This window comes from Sarcophilus harrisii, chromosome 2, assembly GCF_902635505.1.
Source record: "Sarcophilus harrisii chromosome 2, mSarHar1.11, whole genome shotgun sequence".
NCBI classification, from domain to species: domain Eukaryota; kingdom Metazoa; phylum Chordata; class Mammalia; order Dasyuromorphia; family Dasyuridae; genus Sarcophilus; species Sarcophilus harrisii.
Genome location: NC_045427.1, coordinates 573,615,404 through 573,634,748, shown reverse-complemented (window position 1 = coordinate 573,634,748; position 19,345 = coordinate 573,615,404). Strand labels below are relative to the sequence as shown.

General features: G+C 34.5%; 1 protein-coding gene across 1 annotated transcript in view; it reads left to right on the top strand.

The window, feature by feature from the left end:
* Nucleotides 1-19,345, top strand: part of HSPA12A (heat shock protein family A (Hsp70) member 12A) — a 95,046-nt gene that overhangs the window by 38,659 nt on the left and 37,042 nt on the right. The window lies entirely within an intron of this gene.

The window sequence follows — 19,345 nt, the reverse complement described above, 5'->3', positions numbered from 1 at the left end:
TAGCATTCCTTACATTAGAATGTAAGCTCCCTGAGGTCCAAAATTATTTTTGTTTTGGTTTTATATTCCAGGCATCTAACATAATGATTTACCTAGTAGGGGTTTAATAAAAGATTGATGAATGAATGAATAAATTTGCCATCTTTGAATGTATACTTTCAGCTTTTTTTTCTTTTTCTTTAGAAGCAGTAATTTCTCAGGTTCATGCCTTGTTGCAAAGAATGAAAATCAAACAGTCCAGATACATCTTTCCATCTCAATTTAGAATATAAAAAGGAACAGATAAAGTATTAAAATGTTAATAGCCATTATTCCAGATTGAGAGCCATTATTTATAATTGTAAACTTATAAGCCATTTTCTTATGGGATTCCTTAGGATGTGCCAAGAAAATGCTATATTCAGGGAAATCTGCAGGTACCAACAAATATTCATTCAATTTGCCTGCCATAAGCTATCTTGCCTTCAATAGTAACCAGGATAACAGGGCTAGCTAGAGCTGGGTATACAAACTCAGCCCATCTATCTGAAAGTTAAAATCCCATCAATGGACTGGACATCTTGCTGACATAATACCAAATATCTTGATGTTTATAAAAATATAAGTATTTAGAAAAATACTGTACTTAGAGTGAGAGAGGTAATGGGAAAGACCTTGACTTTGTCACGACTTTGGAATATCCATGTTCAAATTCTGCCTCTGTCACTAAAGACCTACATCATTTTGGACAAGTCACTATCATTTTCTGTAGCTCTGTGAGCTCCTCGTATAAACTGAGGGGCTTTGACTACATGGTCTCTGAGTCCCCTCCCTCCTCTGAAGCTGTGATCCTGTGATCCCTGTGACCCACAGCTGGATTCACCATTGTATTTCACCTCTTGGCAAGCAGCAAAGAGCTGCTGTGGAGGGTTGCTAAATTGATAGGGGCAGGCTCCCTTCTTGAGGGGAAGCGAAGTTATTTAATGTGGCTGACTAGATACATGGATGTGTTTAAACCTTCTTTATGAAGATCTATGAAAAACAATTGTGTTCTTTAAAATATGTGTTATTCTTACAGAACAATAATATTCCATAATAATAAAAAATAAAATAAATAAAATAAAATATATGTGTTAGTGAAACATATGGATGTGGTCTGTCCACCTCCCTCACTCCAGTGGAGTTTCCAGGAGCATTTTTTAATTAGATGCTGTGAGAAAAACAGTCATCAGGACACTCAGGTTCTAGGTTCAGCTTGGTCTAATGTACCACCAACTAGCTGTGTATCCTTGGAAAATTAGCTTTCCATTTTGAGAGCTCAATTTTTCCCTGTAAAATGAAGAAGTTAGATTATCAGAAGTCATCCCTCTGTTAACAATAAGCTAAATCTGCTCTATTGTTCTTGTACAATCTTTTATCTAAGAATGATTTTTATTTTTTAGATTAAAATCATTTAAAATATTTAAACTCTTTTAAAAGGTGAAGCCATTGTCAGCTTTTGAGACATATTAAAAAATAGTGGGTCAGATTTGGCCTGTGGGCTATAGTTTGCTAATCTCTATATTAGATGATTCCTGAGCTTCTGTCTATTTTGAACATTATTTGGTTCTAGGAATTTGCTCATTTTGCTAAAAATTGCCAATAAGTTACTAAAATCTGGTTGGAGGAGGGCTGTTTTTTTTCTATATGAAGAACATTTTGTCCAGGGGCATTTTAAACATTTATGCACTTAGTCTTAACATTAACAAGTACTGATTTTTCTACCAAGATCAAGCAGATATCTCATAAGAAGTGGAATTGTACCCTCCATACCAATTTGCCCTTGACTTTATACACTTCTAAAATTGTAGCCTCCCAGAGTTGGAAGGATTCTCAGCCATAATCTAGGGGTTACCACATTCTTGACTGAGAATAGAGCCCTTTTATGTTATTTGAAATACCAGTGATGACCTAGCTTCTGCTTAAAGACCTCAATTGATGAGAACTTCATTACCTACAGAGGCGGCTCATCCCACTTTAAAATTCCTTGGATATGTTTCCTTGCTGTCATCTGGCTTTCAACAAATTGTTTTAATCTCTATTTTCTGAAGCCAAGAAAAACATATTTATTTTATTGTCTGTGACATTTTTCAGATGCTTGGAGATCTCTCTAGGCTGGTTTCTTCCAAATCTTTTCTTTCCTAAGATCAACATCCCCAGTTCGATCAAGTGATTTCCCAAATTTCATAGCTTCTAATTCCTTCACAATGTTGGTTACCTCTTCTGTGTTTTGCTTAGATTTCTGTTTGTTTTGAGCTTTTGGGGAAGCATGCGTAAGATACATTAAGCTATCCATCCAAATTCACCATCCTCTCCCTCTTAACAGATGGCATATATCAATGACATAGCATGTTTTTCTCTTTGTGACGCTAACTGGCCTGTACAGAGATTGACCCTTTGACTTTGTCCTTAATACCATTGGTTGTATTGTTAAAAAAAAAAAAGTATGAACAGAATATTCATAATTAAAATTATGAAACATTAAAATAATTTTATTGGAGTCTAGAATAAGTGTGGTATCTCTTACTATTAGAAGAAAAGTTTTGATGATTTTATTTTTTTTTCTAAAAAAGTTCTTCATTTATAATACCAGGCAGGTAGAATTAGGGCAAACTCCAAATAAACATAAAATTAACCATCAGAAAAGTTCTGAAGAAAATCTCATGGCTTCCAAGTTTCTTTTCATTATTTTTCCTCTGAAAAAAATTACCCTAGAATTGCCAGAATATCACATAAAAACATCAAGACAGAGTTCAAACTTTCAAACTATATTCTACTGACAAGAGTTTCCTTTAAAGTTTTCTATCACCAAGATTTTTCTTTTCATGAAAGGCTTGGTATGCCAAGTTTCTGACCAAAGGATATTTTATTTTCAATGTAAAAAATTCAGGAAACTAAGTTTCAGAGAAAATGCATTTGCTGACCCTTGGCCATAGATGAGACTGCTGCTGTTTGTTTTGGTAAAGAGCCATAGCTTTTGCTGAAGGTGCCCTAGTTTTCAGACATTAGTCAGATTTAGTTTCCTTGGATTTATGAAATGATGATTTTCAAATAAGAAAGTTGTGTTCTTTGTAGACTTGGAGGGGTACGGGTGGAAAAAAAATTTTAAACTACTGTAGTTCCTACTCTTTTCAAAATTATTTTAGTTTTTTCTTTGCTATTATTAATATTGTCTTTGAGATTTGATCAGTTTAGGGGAATAAGGTTTGGGGAATTCATGTGGTTTCTTGATTATATGAATACAAAATAGGCAGGGCTGAAAGGACGGGAATACTACCCTGAGGTTTCAGCCTGAGACTTCTACTGAACAACATTGAGAAACTGTGCCCAAATCCATACAGCAGATACTATATCAGAAATCTCTTTCCATCTATCCTAACCTTTACTCCAGACTGATCAGACCAAATTTCACTTTCACAAGCCTGAGAATTAGGCCTCTGTGAGGGATATTTATAAACATTAAGAACCTTCTGAAGCTGGCCAAAAGTCAACTTCAAGATGATCTTTTACATACTTTGCCTTGTTCAGATTAACAGCTTGACTTATATAATACTAAATTTTAGAGAGACAAGCTAAATACTGGGACTGAGATTATGGTCTATTTGTTTCCCCAATGGCATGTCCTTTTCTCTCTTGATGCTTCCCATTTTATATTATATTTTCTTTCCCTGTCCCTACTAGCCTTTCACACTTCTCCTCCCCTTCAGCCCTTTTTACCTAACTAGATTACTACATTTCATCACTGTGTCATTCTAACCAGAACCAAAGACAGATTATATCTCCTTTTCCAGTCCCCTCCCACTCTATAGGCAAACTGTAGATTCATAGAAATTAAGTCTATAAACAACAGACATAGTCAGTGCTTGGTGTGTTGAGCATTCTTCCCCTGCTATGGATAACTAAATTGATTTTGTTAACTATGAGGAGGATTATAAATGTTCCATTTTGCTCTAATTTTGGATGTAAACTACAAGGGTACCAGTCTGAGTCAGGCCCAGTCGGTTACAAGGAGCAAAATGAACATGTCCTTTTGAGTACAGAAGAGAGAGAGAGAAGGCTTCTCTCAGATCAAGATAAGAAAGAGCTTAATAAAAATCAGGGCTTTTCTGTGGCAAAATAGAATATACTCTGACCTAGTGGGCTTCCCATCACTAGAAGTACTCAAGAAGAGACTGGATAGGATTGTGAAGAGGATTCCAATATCAGATAGGAGACTGGATTCAATGATCTTTGAAGATTTCTTCAAGATGCAGAGGTGAGAAAGTCATGAGGATCAGCCTAGGCTGATGTATAAAGATGAAAGATGGAATATTTTGTTCAGGGATGACAAGAACATTGTGAAAAGTGAAACTGTGAAAAGAAAAATGAAGAAGACTGGAAAGAGAGGGTGGAACCAGGTTCCAAAGGTGTTCAAATATCAAACAGAAGAGTTTGGATTGGTTCTAGAGATAATAAGGAGCTATAGAAATTTATTGAGTTGGAGAGTGAGTTAAGGCAGAGACAACTAATAATTTAGTAGATAAAGTGATTGGCTTGGAGTCAGAAAGATCTGAGTTCAAATCTGGCCTCAGAAACTTACCTAGCTGTGTGATTCTAGGCAAATCACTTGATTCTCTTTGCCTTAATTTTCTTAATTATGAGAAATAATGACACTCTTTGGTGCCTTATTAATATGTTTTTGGCCATACAACTTTGTGTGGTGGAGACAGTTGGACTTGAATGTATTGTTTTCTGTTATATTCTACTCTTTCTGAACCCATTTATGGTTTTCTTTGCAAAGCTACTAGAAGGATTTACCATTTTCTTCTACAGAATTTTTTACAGATGAACTGGAGGCAAACAAGTTTAAGTGACATCTCAGTCACTTATTTGCTGAGGCCATATTTTTTTTAATAGCCTTTTGTTTACAGGTTTTATGCATGGGTAACTTTACAGCATTAACAATTGCCAAACCTCTTGTTCCAATTTTTCATCTCTTACCCCCCACCCCCTCGCCCAGATGGCAGGATAACCAGTAGATGTTAAATATATTAAAATATAAATTAGATATACAATAAGCATACGTGACCAGACCATTATTTTGCTGTACAAAAAGAATCAGACTCTGAAATATTGTACAATTAGCTTGTGAAGGAAATCAAAAATGCAGGTGGGCATAAATATAGGGATTGGGAATTCAATGTAATGGTTTTTAGTCATCTCCCAGAGTTCTTTCTCTGGGCGTAGCTGGTTCAGTTCATTACTGCTCCATTGGAAATGATTTGGTTGATCTCATTGCTGAGGATGGCCAGGTCCATCAGAATTTAATAATGGTCATCATATAGTATTGCTGTTGAAGTATATAATGATCTCCTGGTCCTGCTCGTTTCACTCAGCCTCAGTTTGTGTAAGTCTCTCCAGGCCTTTCTGAAATCATCCTGTTGGTCATTTCTTACAGAACAATAATATTTCATAATATTCATATACCACAATTTATTCAGCCATTCTCCAACTGATGGGCATCCACTCAGTTTCCAGTTTCTTGCCACTACAAAAAGGAAGGGCTGCCACAAACATTCGTGCACATAGAGGTCCCTTTCCCTTCTTTATAATCTCTTTGGGATATAAGCCCAGTAGTAACACTGCTGGATCAAAGGGTATGCATAGTTTGATAACTTTTTGAGCATAGTTCAAACTACTCTCTCCAGAATGGTTGGATTCGTTTCACAGCTCGACCTAACAATGCATCAATGTCCCAGTTTTCCGCATCCCTCCAACAATCATCATTATTTTTTCCTGTCATCTTAGCCAATCTGACAGGGGTGTAGTAGTATCTTAGAGTTGTCTTAATTTGCATTTCTCTGATTAATAATGACTTGGAGCATCTTTTCATATGACTAGAAATAGTTTCAATTTCTTCATCTGAAAATTGTCTGTTCATATCCTTTGACCATTTTTCAATTGGAGAATGGCTTGATTTTTTATAAATTAGAGTTAATTCTCTATATATTTTGGAAATGAGGCCTTTATCAGAACCTTTGACTGTAAAAATATTTTCTCAGTTTATTGCTTCCTTCTAATCTTGTCTGCATTAGTTTTGTTTGTACAAAACTTTTCAGTTTGAGTATAATCAAAATTTTCTATTTTGTGATCAGTAATGATCTCTAGTTCTTCTTTGGTCATAAGTCCTTCCCCTTCCACAGGTCTGAGAGATAAACTATCCTGTGTTCCTCTAATTTATTAATAATTTCATTCTTTATGCCTAGGTCATGAACCCCTTTTGACTTATCTTGGTGTATGGTGTTAAGTGTGGATCAATGCCTAGTTTCTGCCATATTAGTTTCCAATTTTCCCAGCAATTTTTATCAAACAGTAAGTTCTTATCCCAAAAGCTGGGATCTTTTGGGTTTGTCAAAGACTAGGTTGCTATAGTTGTTGACTGTTTTATCCCTTGAACCTAACCTGTTCCACTGATCAACTAATCTATTCCTTAGCCAATACCAAATGGTTTTGGTAACTGCTGCTGAGGCCATATTTGAATTCAGGATGAATCTTTCTGATTCCAGGCTTGGCAAACTATCTACTTTGCCACATAGCTGCTCTCTACAGCAAACTATGTATAGAATAATTGGGAAATAATCGAGGGGAGGTATTGGAATTAAGAAGGGTTGTTAAAGCCTTCCTTTAGATTTTAGTTGGGACTTGAAGGAAATCAGGGAGGGTTAGTGGTCCGAACAGAAAAGTCATAATGTTCCAGATCTGAGGGACAGTTAAGAGAATGTGGGGGCAATAGAATGTCTGGTTCTTGGAAAAGTCAGGAGCTCAATGTCACTGGATTGAAGAGTACAAATTGGGGAATAAAGTGTGAAAAGACCGGAAAAACATTGCTGTGACTTTTGTGACTTCAAGATAGCCCTTCTGATCCTTTTTGATCAAAGGAGGCTTGGGCTCACTGTAATGAGGACCAAAAATATCTTTGTATTATTATTTTTTTAAATGACCATACCATGTCTATTTTCAGAAACTTCCTACCTAAACATATTCTAAGCTTATTTCTAATTTGGAATATTTGAGGACTTGAAAGATAGGAGGAGGCTGTGTTATAAAGGACTTTGGATGCTAGTAGTTGCTCCTGGAGGCAATAGGGAGTCACTGGAATGTATTGAGCAAGGAGTGATCATGTCACTGCCTGAAGTTTAGAAAAAAAAATGACTCAACCTCTCTAGTCCTTTTCTCTCATCTGTAAATGTAAGGTATTGGACTCAGTGAACTCCAAATCTAGGATCCTATGAACTTTTAGACATCTTCAGAGTTTTATTTTCTTTTTAATTCTTAACATGCACGAATTCTCTGCTTTTCCTTTCTTCTAATTGGTTTCCCTGCCTCGAATCCCTTTAATGGGGAAGATGGCTTAGAAAGAGGAGAAGCTTGAGACAGGAAGGTCATATGGGAGGCTAAGCCATCACAGTCCAGGCAAGGAGTGAGGAGACCCTAAATTGAAGTTGTGACTCTATGGGTGCAGAGAAAGGAATGAACATGAAAGATATTGTAGAAGTAGAATCAACAAACCTGGCGACTGATTGACTCTACGGAGTGAGAAAGAGTGAAAAGAGAAGCTAGTGGGGATGCTGAAGAGTCTGCTCCTCTATTATGAACTGTAATTGAAGAGCAATTGATATCAATTAGTCATTCAAATGTTAAACTCCTGTTATGTGCCAGGCATTGTGCTTTGTATTAGGATTACAAATTAAAAAAAAAAAAAAAGAAGAAACAATTCCAAGGAACATGCATTCCAATGGGAGAGACCATACATTTTATATATTTGTATATGTATATATTTGTATAAAATATACACATATGTATATATAGCATAAATATGAAGGAAATAAATACAAATATATGAAAAGTAATTAAATACAAGATACTTTGAGGAGAATACTGTATTTATGGGGATTATTCTTGCAGATGACAGTGATTAAGCTCTCTTAAATGTAGGTATTCATCCTGTGAGACAGGTATAGTCCAGGCATGGGAATATGGGATGAGTGAGGAGCAATGATTCATTTCCAAAAATGTCCTTTATTTAGTGTTTTATTAAGAGATTCTAACTCATTGATGATATAGGTCAGATTTGCATTCCATCCAACAGTTATCCATAGGTAAATATGCTGAACTTGTCCCAAAGTGATTAAAATGAAAATTTTCATAGCTAGCAACCTGTGGCCTTGTACAAGACCACATTCTGCCTGCTATTAGGCAGGAGGAAAACAAATGCTCATCTAGAACAAAAGGTCATAGAGTGAAATTTGACATCAGGTTTTAGGTATTTTCCCCAACATTAATAATAAGGCAAGGATTGAGGAGGAGATTTGTTTAAAGAGACATACTTACATACATTCAAATTAAGAATAAAAAAAATTTAAGCATTCAATTAAAAAAAATCTCCCCCCTCCCTCTTGCTTTCCCTCTCCCTCTCTCTCTCTCTCCTATCCTTCTGTATCTCTCCTCTTCTTGTCTTCTCTTCTTCTCTTCTCTTCTCTCTCTCTCTCTCTCTCTTTCTCTCTCTCTCTCTCTCTCTCTCTCTCTCTCTCTCTCTCTCTCTCTCTCTCTCTCTCTCTCTCCACAAAAAAATTGAGTAAATAACTATGCTTTAATCTGTACTCAGAGATCACTACTTCTCTCTGGAGATGGATAACATTTTTCATCATGGGTCCTTTGGAATTATCCTGGATCATTCATTATCTTAATCAGAAAAATTAGCTAAATTTTTCTTTTTTTTTAATTTAATAGCCTTTTATTTACAGGATATATACATGGGTAACTTTACAGCATTAACAATTGCCAAACCTCTTGTTCCAATTTTTCACCTCTTACCCCCCACCCTCCTAGATGCAGGATGACCAGTAGATGTTAAATATATTAAAATATAAATTAGATACATAATAAGTATACATGACCAAAACGTTATTTTGCTGTACAAAAAGAATCAGACTCTGAAATATTGTACAATTAGCTTGTGAAGGAAATCAAAAATGCAGGTGTGCATAAATATAGGGATTAGAATTCAATGTAATGGTTTTAGTCATCTCCAGAGTTCTTTTTCTGGGCATAGCTAGTTCAGTTCATTACTGCTCCATTAGAAATGATTTGGTTGATCTCGTTGCTGAGGATGGTCTGGTCCATCAGAACTGGTCATCATATAAGTATTGTTGTTGAAGTATATAATGATCTCCTGGTCCTGCTCATTTCACTCAGCATCAGTTCGTTAAGTCTCTCCAGGCCTTTCTGAAATTATCCTGTTGGTCATTTCTTACAGAACAGTAATATTCCATAATATTCATATACCACAATTTATTCAGCCATTCTCCATCTGATGGACATCCATTCAGTTTCAGTTTTAGCCACTACTGAAAAGGGCTGCCACAAACATTCGGCACATACAGGTCCCTTTCCTTCTTTATAATCTCTTTGGGATATAAGCCCAGTAGTAACACTGCTGGATCAAAGGGTATGCACAGTTTGATAACTTTTGAGCATAGCTCCAAACTACTCTCCAAAATGGTTGGATTCGTTCACAACTCCACCAACAATGCATCAATGTCCCAGTTTTCCGCATCCTCCAACAATCATCATTATTTTTTCCTGTCATCTTAGCAAATCTGACAGGTGTGCAGTGGTATCTTAGAGTTGTCTTAATTTGCATTTCTCTGATTAATAATGACTTGGAGCATCTTTTCATATGACTAGAAATAGTTTCAATTTCTTCATCTGAGAATTGTCTGTTCATATCCTTTGACCATTTTCAATTGGAGAATGGCTTGATTTTTATAATTAGAGTTAATTCTCTATATATTTTGGAAATGAGGCCTTTATCAGAACCTTTGACTGTAAAAATATTTTCCCAGTTTGTGCTTCCCTTCTAATCTTGTCTGCATTAGTTTTGTTTGTACAAAACTTTTCAGTTTAGTATAATTAAATTTTCTATTTTGTGATCAGTAATGATCTCTAGTTCTGCTTTGGTCATAAAGACCTTCCCCTTCCACAGGTCTGAGAGGTAAACTATCCTGTGTTCCTCTAATTTATTAATAATTTCATTCTTTATGCCTAGGGCATGAACCCATTTGACCTTATCTTGGTATACGATGTTAGGTATGGATCAATGCCTAGTTTCTGCCATATTAGTTTCCAATTTTCCCAGCAATTTTATCAAACAGTAAGTTCTTATCCCAAAGCTGGGATCTTTGGGTTTGTCAAAGACTAGGTTGCTATATTTGTTGACTGTTTTATCCTTAGACCTAATCTATTCCACTGATCAACTAATCTATTCCTTAGCCAATACCAAATAGTTTTGGTAACTGCTGCTCTATAATATAATTTTAGATCTGGTACATAAGCCACCTTCATTTGATTTTTTTTCATTAATTCCTTGAAATTCTTGACCTTTTGTTTTCCATATGAACTTTGTTGTTATTTTTCTAGGTCATTAAAATAGTTTTTGGATTCTGATTGTTATAGGCTAAATAAATAGATTAGTTTAGGTAATATTGTCATCTTTATTATATTTGCTCGCCTATCCAAGAGCATTTAATATTTTCAATTGGTTAGATCAGACTTAATTTGTGTGAAAAGTGGTCTGTAATTTTGCTCATAAAGTTTCTGATTTTCCCTTGGCAGATAGATTCCTAAATATTTTATATTATCAGTAGTTACTTTAAATGGAATTCTCTTTGTAACTCTGACTGTTGGATTTTGTTAGTGATATATAAGAATGCTGATGACTTATGTGGGTTTATTTTATAACCAAACTTTACTAAAGTTGTGGATTATTTCTAATAATTTTTAGCAGAATCTCTGGGGTTCTCTAAGTATACCATCATGTCATCGCCAAAGAGTGATAATTTGGTTTCCTCATTGCCTATTCTTATTCCTTTAATCTCTTTCTCAGCTCTTATTGCTATAGCTAGCGTTTCTAATACAATATTAAATAGTAACAGTGATAGTAGGCAACCTTGTTTCCTCAGATCTTATTAGGGAATGGTTGCAGTTTGTCTCCATTACATATGATGCTTACTGATGGTTTTAAATAGATGCTGCTGATTATTTTAAGGAAAGTCCATTTATTCCTATACTCTCAAGTGTTTTTAATAGGAATGGATGTTGGATTTTATCAAATGCTTTTCTGCATCTATTGAGATGATCATATGGTTTTGTTAATTTGGTTATTAACATGGCCAATTATATTGATAGTTTTCCTAATATTGAACCAAGCCCTACATTTCCTGGTATAAATCCTACTTGATCATAGTGTATTATCTTGGAGATGATTTTCTGTAGTCTTTTTGCTAATATCTTATTTAAGATTTTAGCATCAATATTCATTAGGGAGATTGGTCTATAATTTTCTTTCTCTGTTTCAAGCCTACCTGGTTTAGGTATCAGTACCATGTCTGGTCATAGAAGGATTTGGTGGACTCCTTCATTCCCTATTTTATCAAATAATTTATATAGCATTGGGGCCAATTGTTCTTTAAATGTTTGGTAAAATTCACATGTAAATCCATCTGGTCCTGCTGATTTTTTCTTAGGGAGTTGTTTAAATGCCTGTTGTATTTCTTTTTCTGAAATGGGACTATTCAAGCAATTTACTTCCTCCTCTGTTAGTCTGGGAAGTCTATATTTTTGGAGGTAGTCATCCATTTCACTTAGGTTATCAAATTTATTGGCATAAAGTTGAGCAAAATAACTCCTTATTATTTCTCTAATTTCCTCTTCATTGGTGGAAAGTTCTCCCTTTTCATTTTTAAGACTACTAATTTCATTTTCCTCCCTCCTTTTTCTAATCAGATTTACCAAAGGCTTATCTATTTTATTGGCTTTTTCATAGAACCAACTCTTAGTTTTATTAATTAGTTCAATAGTTTTTTTACTTTCAATATTTTTAATTTCTCCTTTTAATTTTAGAATTTCCAATTTAGTATTTGATTGGGGTTTTTAATTTGGTCTTTTTTTAGTTTTTTTAGTTGCAAGCCCAATTCATTAATCTTTTATTTCTCTGTTTTATTCAAGTAAGCCTCTAAGGATATAAAATTCCCCCTTATTACCGCTTTGGCTGCATCCCACAAATTTTGGTATGATGTCTCATCATTGTCATTATCTTGAGTGAAATTATTAATTGTATCTATAATTTGCTGCTTCACCCAATCATTCTTTAAGATGAGATTGTTTAGTTTCCAATTACTTTTTGGTCTATTTTCCCCTAATTTTTTGTTGAATGTAGTTTTGCAATATTACTGCTACTGTATAAAATGTTCTCCTGATAAGTAGAGGAAATTTATAAATATCTTTTTTAAATGCTACTTAATTGAGATTTCTCTCTCATTGAAAGAGTTGGAAATTATGGCAAACCACCCAGAAGGAAATTCAGGATTTTTTTAATCTTTAAAATGTAATAGACTTTAAAGTATGCATTCCTTTTCTCTAAGAAGCTGAACAGGAACATAGCAGATGGGCTTTGATATTAAGCACAGGCATATGCCTTCATTGATATTGGTGTGGCATTCTTCTGTGACTTTAAGATAATCCTTCTATTCCTTTTTGATGAAGGGAGACTTGGACTATGATGATGTCCAAAATTTATCTTTGTATTATTATTTTCTAAAATGACTGTACCAGGTCTATATTCAGAAACCTGCTTACCTAAACATATTCTAGGCTTATGCTAATTTAGCCAAGGAATATTTGAGAGCTTGAAATGTTTTTTGAATCCATGAATATTGTTCCACGGGATCTGTCTTTCTGGCTGGTTCAAACTTGTCTTAAATTGTTCTCCACAATTGGGTTGGATATGTTGGATATGGGCACAATTCCCATTTGGACTCTATTATGTATACAAATATTCTCTTAATTAAGGCAACATGGTTAATATCTTCCCTCTTTTCTTTTTATTTGTTCATCAATTTTACATAACATTTTGTTTGTACTTACCTAATGCATTCATCATTATTTCCTATTTCGGCTTTTATATATGCTCTATATGTTCCCCTCCCTCCCAGAAGAATACAAGTTCGCTAATAGTAGGAAGTGTTTCATTTCTTTCTTTGCTTCCCCATTGCCTTGTGCATAGTAGGTCTAAAATGAATGTTTGTTGAATGAATTGAGTCAGAAACCGTATCTTATGAAAACTTTATGTTTCATTTAGCACCTAGCTCAGTGTTCTGTTCACAGTAGATATTTTGCAAATGTTTGCCAAGTTAAACTGAACTTAATAAGAAATGATTGAATGTTCAACAATGAAACTTTCAGTCAGTGGTATTAGTGATGTAGGAACTTTTTCTTTTTATTGACAATAGATACCTAGCAAATACATCTGTTTACAGTAGTTGAAAACTTGCCTGCCTAAACAGGACTGGAGATAGGAAACAGAAAGGGCGATGAAATATCATTTCATTGAAGTATCAATGAGAAATTTTATTCTTCCAAAAAAATCTCTCCTCTCCTAAATTACTGGCTCATAGGATCAAAGATTTAGATCTGGATTGTACTTTAAAAGTTATTTAAATCAAACCCCTCATTTTATATATGACAAAATTAAGATCTAGAGAGGTTAAGTGAGGTTTTGGTGACTCAGCATTCTGTGTTCCCTCGGGATATAGAGCTGTAGTTGGTTCATTTTCACTGATACCCATTACTGGAACTGTTAGAGCAATCAATAATCAAAAAATGATGGAAGTATCAGGAAGGGCTTAATGTTGTTCTTGACCTCTGGCCTTACTTTTGAAGCTATAGTTTTATAGAATAAGAAATGATCATCCCATCTACTAATATTTAACATTTGGAGAGAAGTCATTTTATAGTCTCCATGTTCTTTGCATTAAGAAAAGTCTTTTCTTGGTTCATGCCAATAAAATTTCCATTTGCTCCCTTCTCCAACTAGACTGATTTTAAAACCCTATAAATTATTTACTGAAATGCAAGTTCAGCTTACAGTAATGATCAAATTAGTTTAATAAGATATGAATACTCTTATTGGGTAATAAAACATTTTTATTTTCTCTGTTAAAAATGTTAATTCTAACCTCCATATGCCCTTGATTTAATATATTTTCAAAGAAGAAAGCTCAGAGGAGCATAAGAAAATAAATTTAATCTACCCAAATAGTTTAACATTAGTAATTTTCAAATATTTTGGCTAATGTCTAGAAGGAGAAAAACATTAATATGTGTTTTGTATTTATTTCATCATGATGACATTTGGACATAAAATTCCCCCTTTCTACTGAGGGTTGTTTCCATATCAACCTATAAATTTGAAGGTTATAAATAAATTCCATTCATCCATTCACTCAGAATCTGTTATAAGAAACCATGTGCAAAAACACTGTGCTTAGAGCTGAAGGAGTGAGAAAGATATTTTTCAAAGAATTCTTGACCTGAAGGATCTTATATTCCAGTGGACAATAATAGAATCTATACAACTTCCAATGCTTCAAGGGGTCTGATATCATTAATATAGTATTTCTCTGTGAAAGACTTAGTAACTTTAATCAACATAATGAACTATCACAATTCTAAAGAATTTCCAGATAGAGACCTGATGGTCTCAGAATAAAATTGAAGCATATTTTTCCTTTCTTTATTTTTCTTGTCTCCTCCTTGCCCAGAATATGACTAATGTGAAAATATGTTTTCCATGACTTCATATGTATATTGGGTATTTTATTGCTTGCATTCTCAATGGGTTGAAAGGGTGAAAAACCTTTTCACATTTTTGAGTGGGAGAGAGTGGAACTGAAAATAAAAAAATTTAAATCAAAATAAATTTTTTGTGGGGATTCTTTCCAATCATGTAGCTAGCAGATTGCCACCCATCTATGCCTACAATTTTTTGATTTATAAACACAGAAAAATAAAGGGGCAGGAACAGTGAGATAGAGATGGAGATCCAGAGATAAAGAGACAGGCAGAAAATATTTAATAAACACTTAATATGTGTAAGGCTCATGTAGCATGGCATCCATCCATTGGTTTTCTTTCACTCTCATTCCATGACTAACCTATTTTTTTAATCTAATTTTTTTTATTGAATCCTTTATAATGTTTCTACATAAGTCCTTGTTTGTGCTGTAGCCTGCATATGACCACTATGTACATCTCCATTACCAATTGGCTAATTTTATACTCAATAAACCCCAGTGGTTCCCTATTACCTACAGGATCAACTAGAAATCAATGCATAAAATAAAGCATTGTGAACTCAGATGAAGAGATTATATCCATATTGAAGAATTAGAGAAGGCTTCATAGAGTGACATCTTATTCAGGCTAAATGATAGGGATGAACATTGGAAGAACCCATCTCAGCTGAAGGGAAAATGAAAGGTTAACTTTTGGGGGGAAATACGTTACAAGGAAATCCAACATTGTTAGAATGGAATAGACTACTGTAACCTAAAGTAATCATAACATTCTCCTGTTCTCCTCACCTTTGAGAGTCACATATGCATTCTAATAATACATATTCAATTTACCTGGCAGAGGTGATACATATTCAACATGAAGTATATATGTATGGGAAGAAAGAATAGTTAGAAAGTCCATTAATCATGGTTCTGTTTATATTTCTGTTATATTAATAATTTCAGCACATTATATTTTATTGTATACTTTATAAGGTGAGTTTCCTAAATTTTAGGTTTGACCCTGTCAGACTCACACACACTCCCACCCTTGTTCAATAAATCTCAATGGCTCATCTTTACCTTTATGAACAAGTACATAGTCTTTTTTGGCATTTAAGGGCTCTTCACCACAAGTGCCTTTATATCTTTCCATATTTTTAGACTTTTCTCTCCTCTACATATTTTCTGGGTCAATCATACTGGCCAATTTGCCATTACTTTTCACATGATGCTTCATCACTCATCTCCATGCCTTTGCACTAGTCTTTTAGAATCCCTTTCTTTCTTTAAGACTCAGCTCAAACATCATCCTCTGCAGAAGGCTTTTCATATTCCCTAAACTAAAATTATCTTCCATTCATTTTATATATAGCTTGTTTGTGTCCCTGGGTACACTATATTTTCTCTATTAGGTTGTAGACTCCTTTCTAGTGCTAGCATTGTGCACAGAACATAGTAAAAGTTATTGAATTCTTGTTGATTAATTTATTACCTCATTTGATTTTCTCAAATAAGACAATTAGGGATGCTCTGAAGTGTTGATTGTCCATGGTCACACACTAGTAAGTGTCAAAGTCAAGACTACATGTAGGCATATTTTTCCTAAATCTAAGACTCAACTATACCACTACTGGACATTTTCAGAGTTAATATGGCATAGTGGAAAGGAGCTAGACTTGAAGAAAGGAAAGCTTGCTTTGAGATAATTTCTGACATCTACTTGCTATTAATCTCTCTATCTCAGTATCCTCACATGTAAAATGAAGATGATAAGCTTCTGATGAATAAGGATTTTATACTTAGATACATTTGTATCCCAGAGTCTAGCATAATGCTTGGTACAGGCACTTAATAAATGTTTATTGATTAATTGATAAATAATATCCAACTCACAGAATTATTGTAAGGACCAAATGAAATAAGGTATGTATATAAATGTCAGCTATTTTTTAAAAATTCTGGCTCATAGATTCACAACTTCTATGTTATGAATAAATTTAAAATGCATGTGAATCGAATTTTATGGATTTTTATCTTTGGCTTCTCAGTGGGGATTCCAACTAAAACAATACTCTTATTCTGATTCTTTTACTCAAAATATAGGGCGGTAAATTAATAAATGATTAGCCTTAACAATAAGAGTTCAGAGTCATAATTGAAATATCCTGCTTGTTCTTTTCTCTTTTCTTTATTTTGATAATAGCTTTTTATTTTGAAAATACATACAAAGATAATTTTCATCATTCAACCTTGTAAAATTTTCTCCCTCCTTTCCCCCCACTCTCCTCCCCTAGATAGCAAGTAATCCAATATAGGTTAAACATTGCAATTCTTCTAAACACATTTCCATATTTATCATGCTGCATAAGAAAAATCAAATCAAATGGAGGAAAAATGGGAAAGAAAAAAAAAGCAAACCAACAACAAAACAGGTGAAAATATTATGTTGTAATTTACATTTAGTACCCATAGTCCTCTCTCTAGATGCAGATGGATCTCTCCATCACAAGTCTGTTGAAATTGTCTTGAGTCATCTTATTGTTGAAAAGAGCCAAGTCCATCACAGATAATCATTGCTTAATCTTGTTTCTGTGTACAATGTTTTCTTGGTTCTACTCATTTCATTTCTGCTTGTTCTTTTCTTCTCCAAAGATCAACAACTATGAATTTTAGCCATTTTTAAATTTGTTTTTGGCTTTTTGAAAGGCTGTTGGGGTTAAGTAACTTGCCCAGCATCACACAGATAGCAAATATCAAGTTGTCTGAGGCAAGTTGACAACTGAGGCAAGTTGTCAGATTCCTCTGACAAATGTGGAAGAATTGTCATATCCTCCCAATTCCAGGTCTGATGCTCTATCCACTATATTTCCTATCTGCCTGATTTCAGCCATAATTTGCCTATTAAGCATATACATGACAAACACAACATATATTTTTCTATTATCTATTCAACGAAAATCAGCAAATGAAAATAATTTAGTGTTTGTAAATTCCACTTTTGTGTTCCAAATCCTTGTAATGAGGGAAAAAATGGCAATCATATTAAAAAAAAAAAACAGATATTTTCCCAAGTCTTTTGGATTTGATTTTCACTGAAGGAATTTCATGAAGTTGCTTCTAGCCCTGGCTGACTAGTCAATCCCTCAATCAGAAATTTGCCAATGCCTCCTCAGTCTTCAGTGTATGCTATGCATTGTGGGACAAAAATAAATTTAAAAAAAAAAATGTTGGATATAGTCCCTGCCCTCAAGGAGTGTACAGCCTCTCATTAGGGAAAGAAGATATTCATGCAGCATTTTTTAAAACATATGTTATTCATCTGTCAGTGCCATGACCTTCCATGGAGGTTAGAGTGAAAAGATAATTAGAAAGAAGCAGACAGTAGGATGGATGGCGTGAAGCCTGATAATGGCTTCTTTGTTAATTGCCAATCCCTAATTTTCTGGGCAATTAGTCACCTACTTTCCTCTTAGATTCTTCTGTTCAAATCTGGACAAATGGCCTCCATCCTTCCTTGCAGCAGGTGGGCTGAGATACACTGAGTATTTGGATGGCATCTTTCTTCCTAGGAATTGGGTTTTCCTGGCGGTGCTTACTCTCATCTCCAGCAGGTATAAGGACCATCTGGTTGACTACCTTGGACAGCGACACATTTTTCACCTTGCCATTTTCTTATTGACTTTTTGCTCTTTGTTTGAGAGCTTAGGTGCAGGATACAATGAGAAAAAAAATTTTTTTTTAGTGGAACACTAGATCAGCCTCTTTGTACAGTTGGCTTCTTAGAGTGTTAGTCACTAAGATTAGAATTTGGGAATGTCTTCTCTCCAAAGAAGTTAAATTTTATCTATCATTCATTATCTGATCCTATACTCTGCCCTAAACTAAGCCTCTACATTAGTCAAGAAGCTATAAACATGTAAAGTGGTAATGATATAACGGGTCCCATTTGAGATAGCACAAATCCTTCTTTATGATTCATTATCTGCTTATCAATGCTTTTCACAATCTCTGTTTTATCACTCATTTCCTCATCTACTCTGCAGGAAAAGTTGTTGAACTCTCCAGGCTTAATTTAAAGAAAATGATCATTTAAAAAAGAGGCAGTAAAATTCTCCAATCCATTTGGAAATCTGATTAATTTGGATGAATTGCTAAAGGCAGATGTGAGGTTCTGTAGTGATTCAAACACTTTTGTTTTATTTATCAAGAAGTATTTTGTTAATTTGTGTTTTGGCAAATTGCCTGCTTTCACCCATCTTAGAGACCATGTACTATTCCTCCCTCCTTACTCCATCCCAAAGCAGCCAGTAGCAAAAAGAAAGGAGTTTTTGTTGTTGTTGTTGTTTTTTGCCTCTCCCCCTTCCCTCATTGCAGCCTAATCTTTTGCTTCCAGGGCATTCTCAGTATTATGTGGTGTCAAAGTATTCTTTCCTTGGACACAAATGACACTTTTTGAACTTCCCAGCAGGATCTAACCCCAAACAGCCCTGTTCATGGAAATGTGTATTCTCCTTGTGTGTGGAGCCTAGAAAAACCAAAAAGAATTGAGTTCTGGGAAAGTTTTAGAGTAAACACCAATGGCAGAATAATTGCAACTTGCTACTGTGTAATTGTCAAAATGAGGGTAGCTGCTGCCTTAACTATTGAAAGTAGTGTTGTTTGATCTTGTA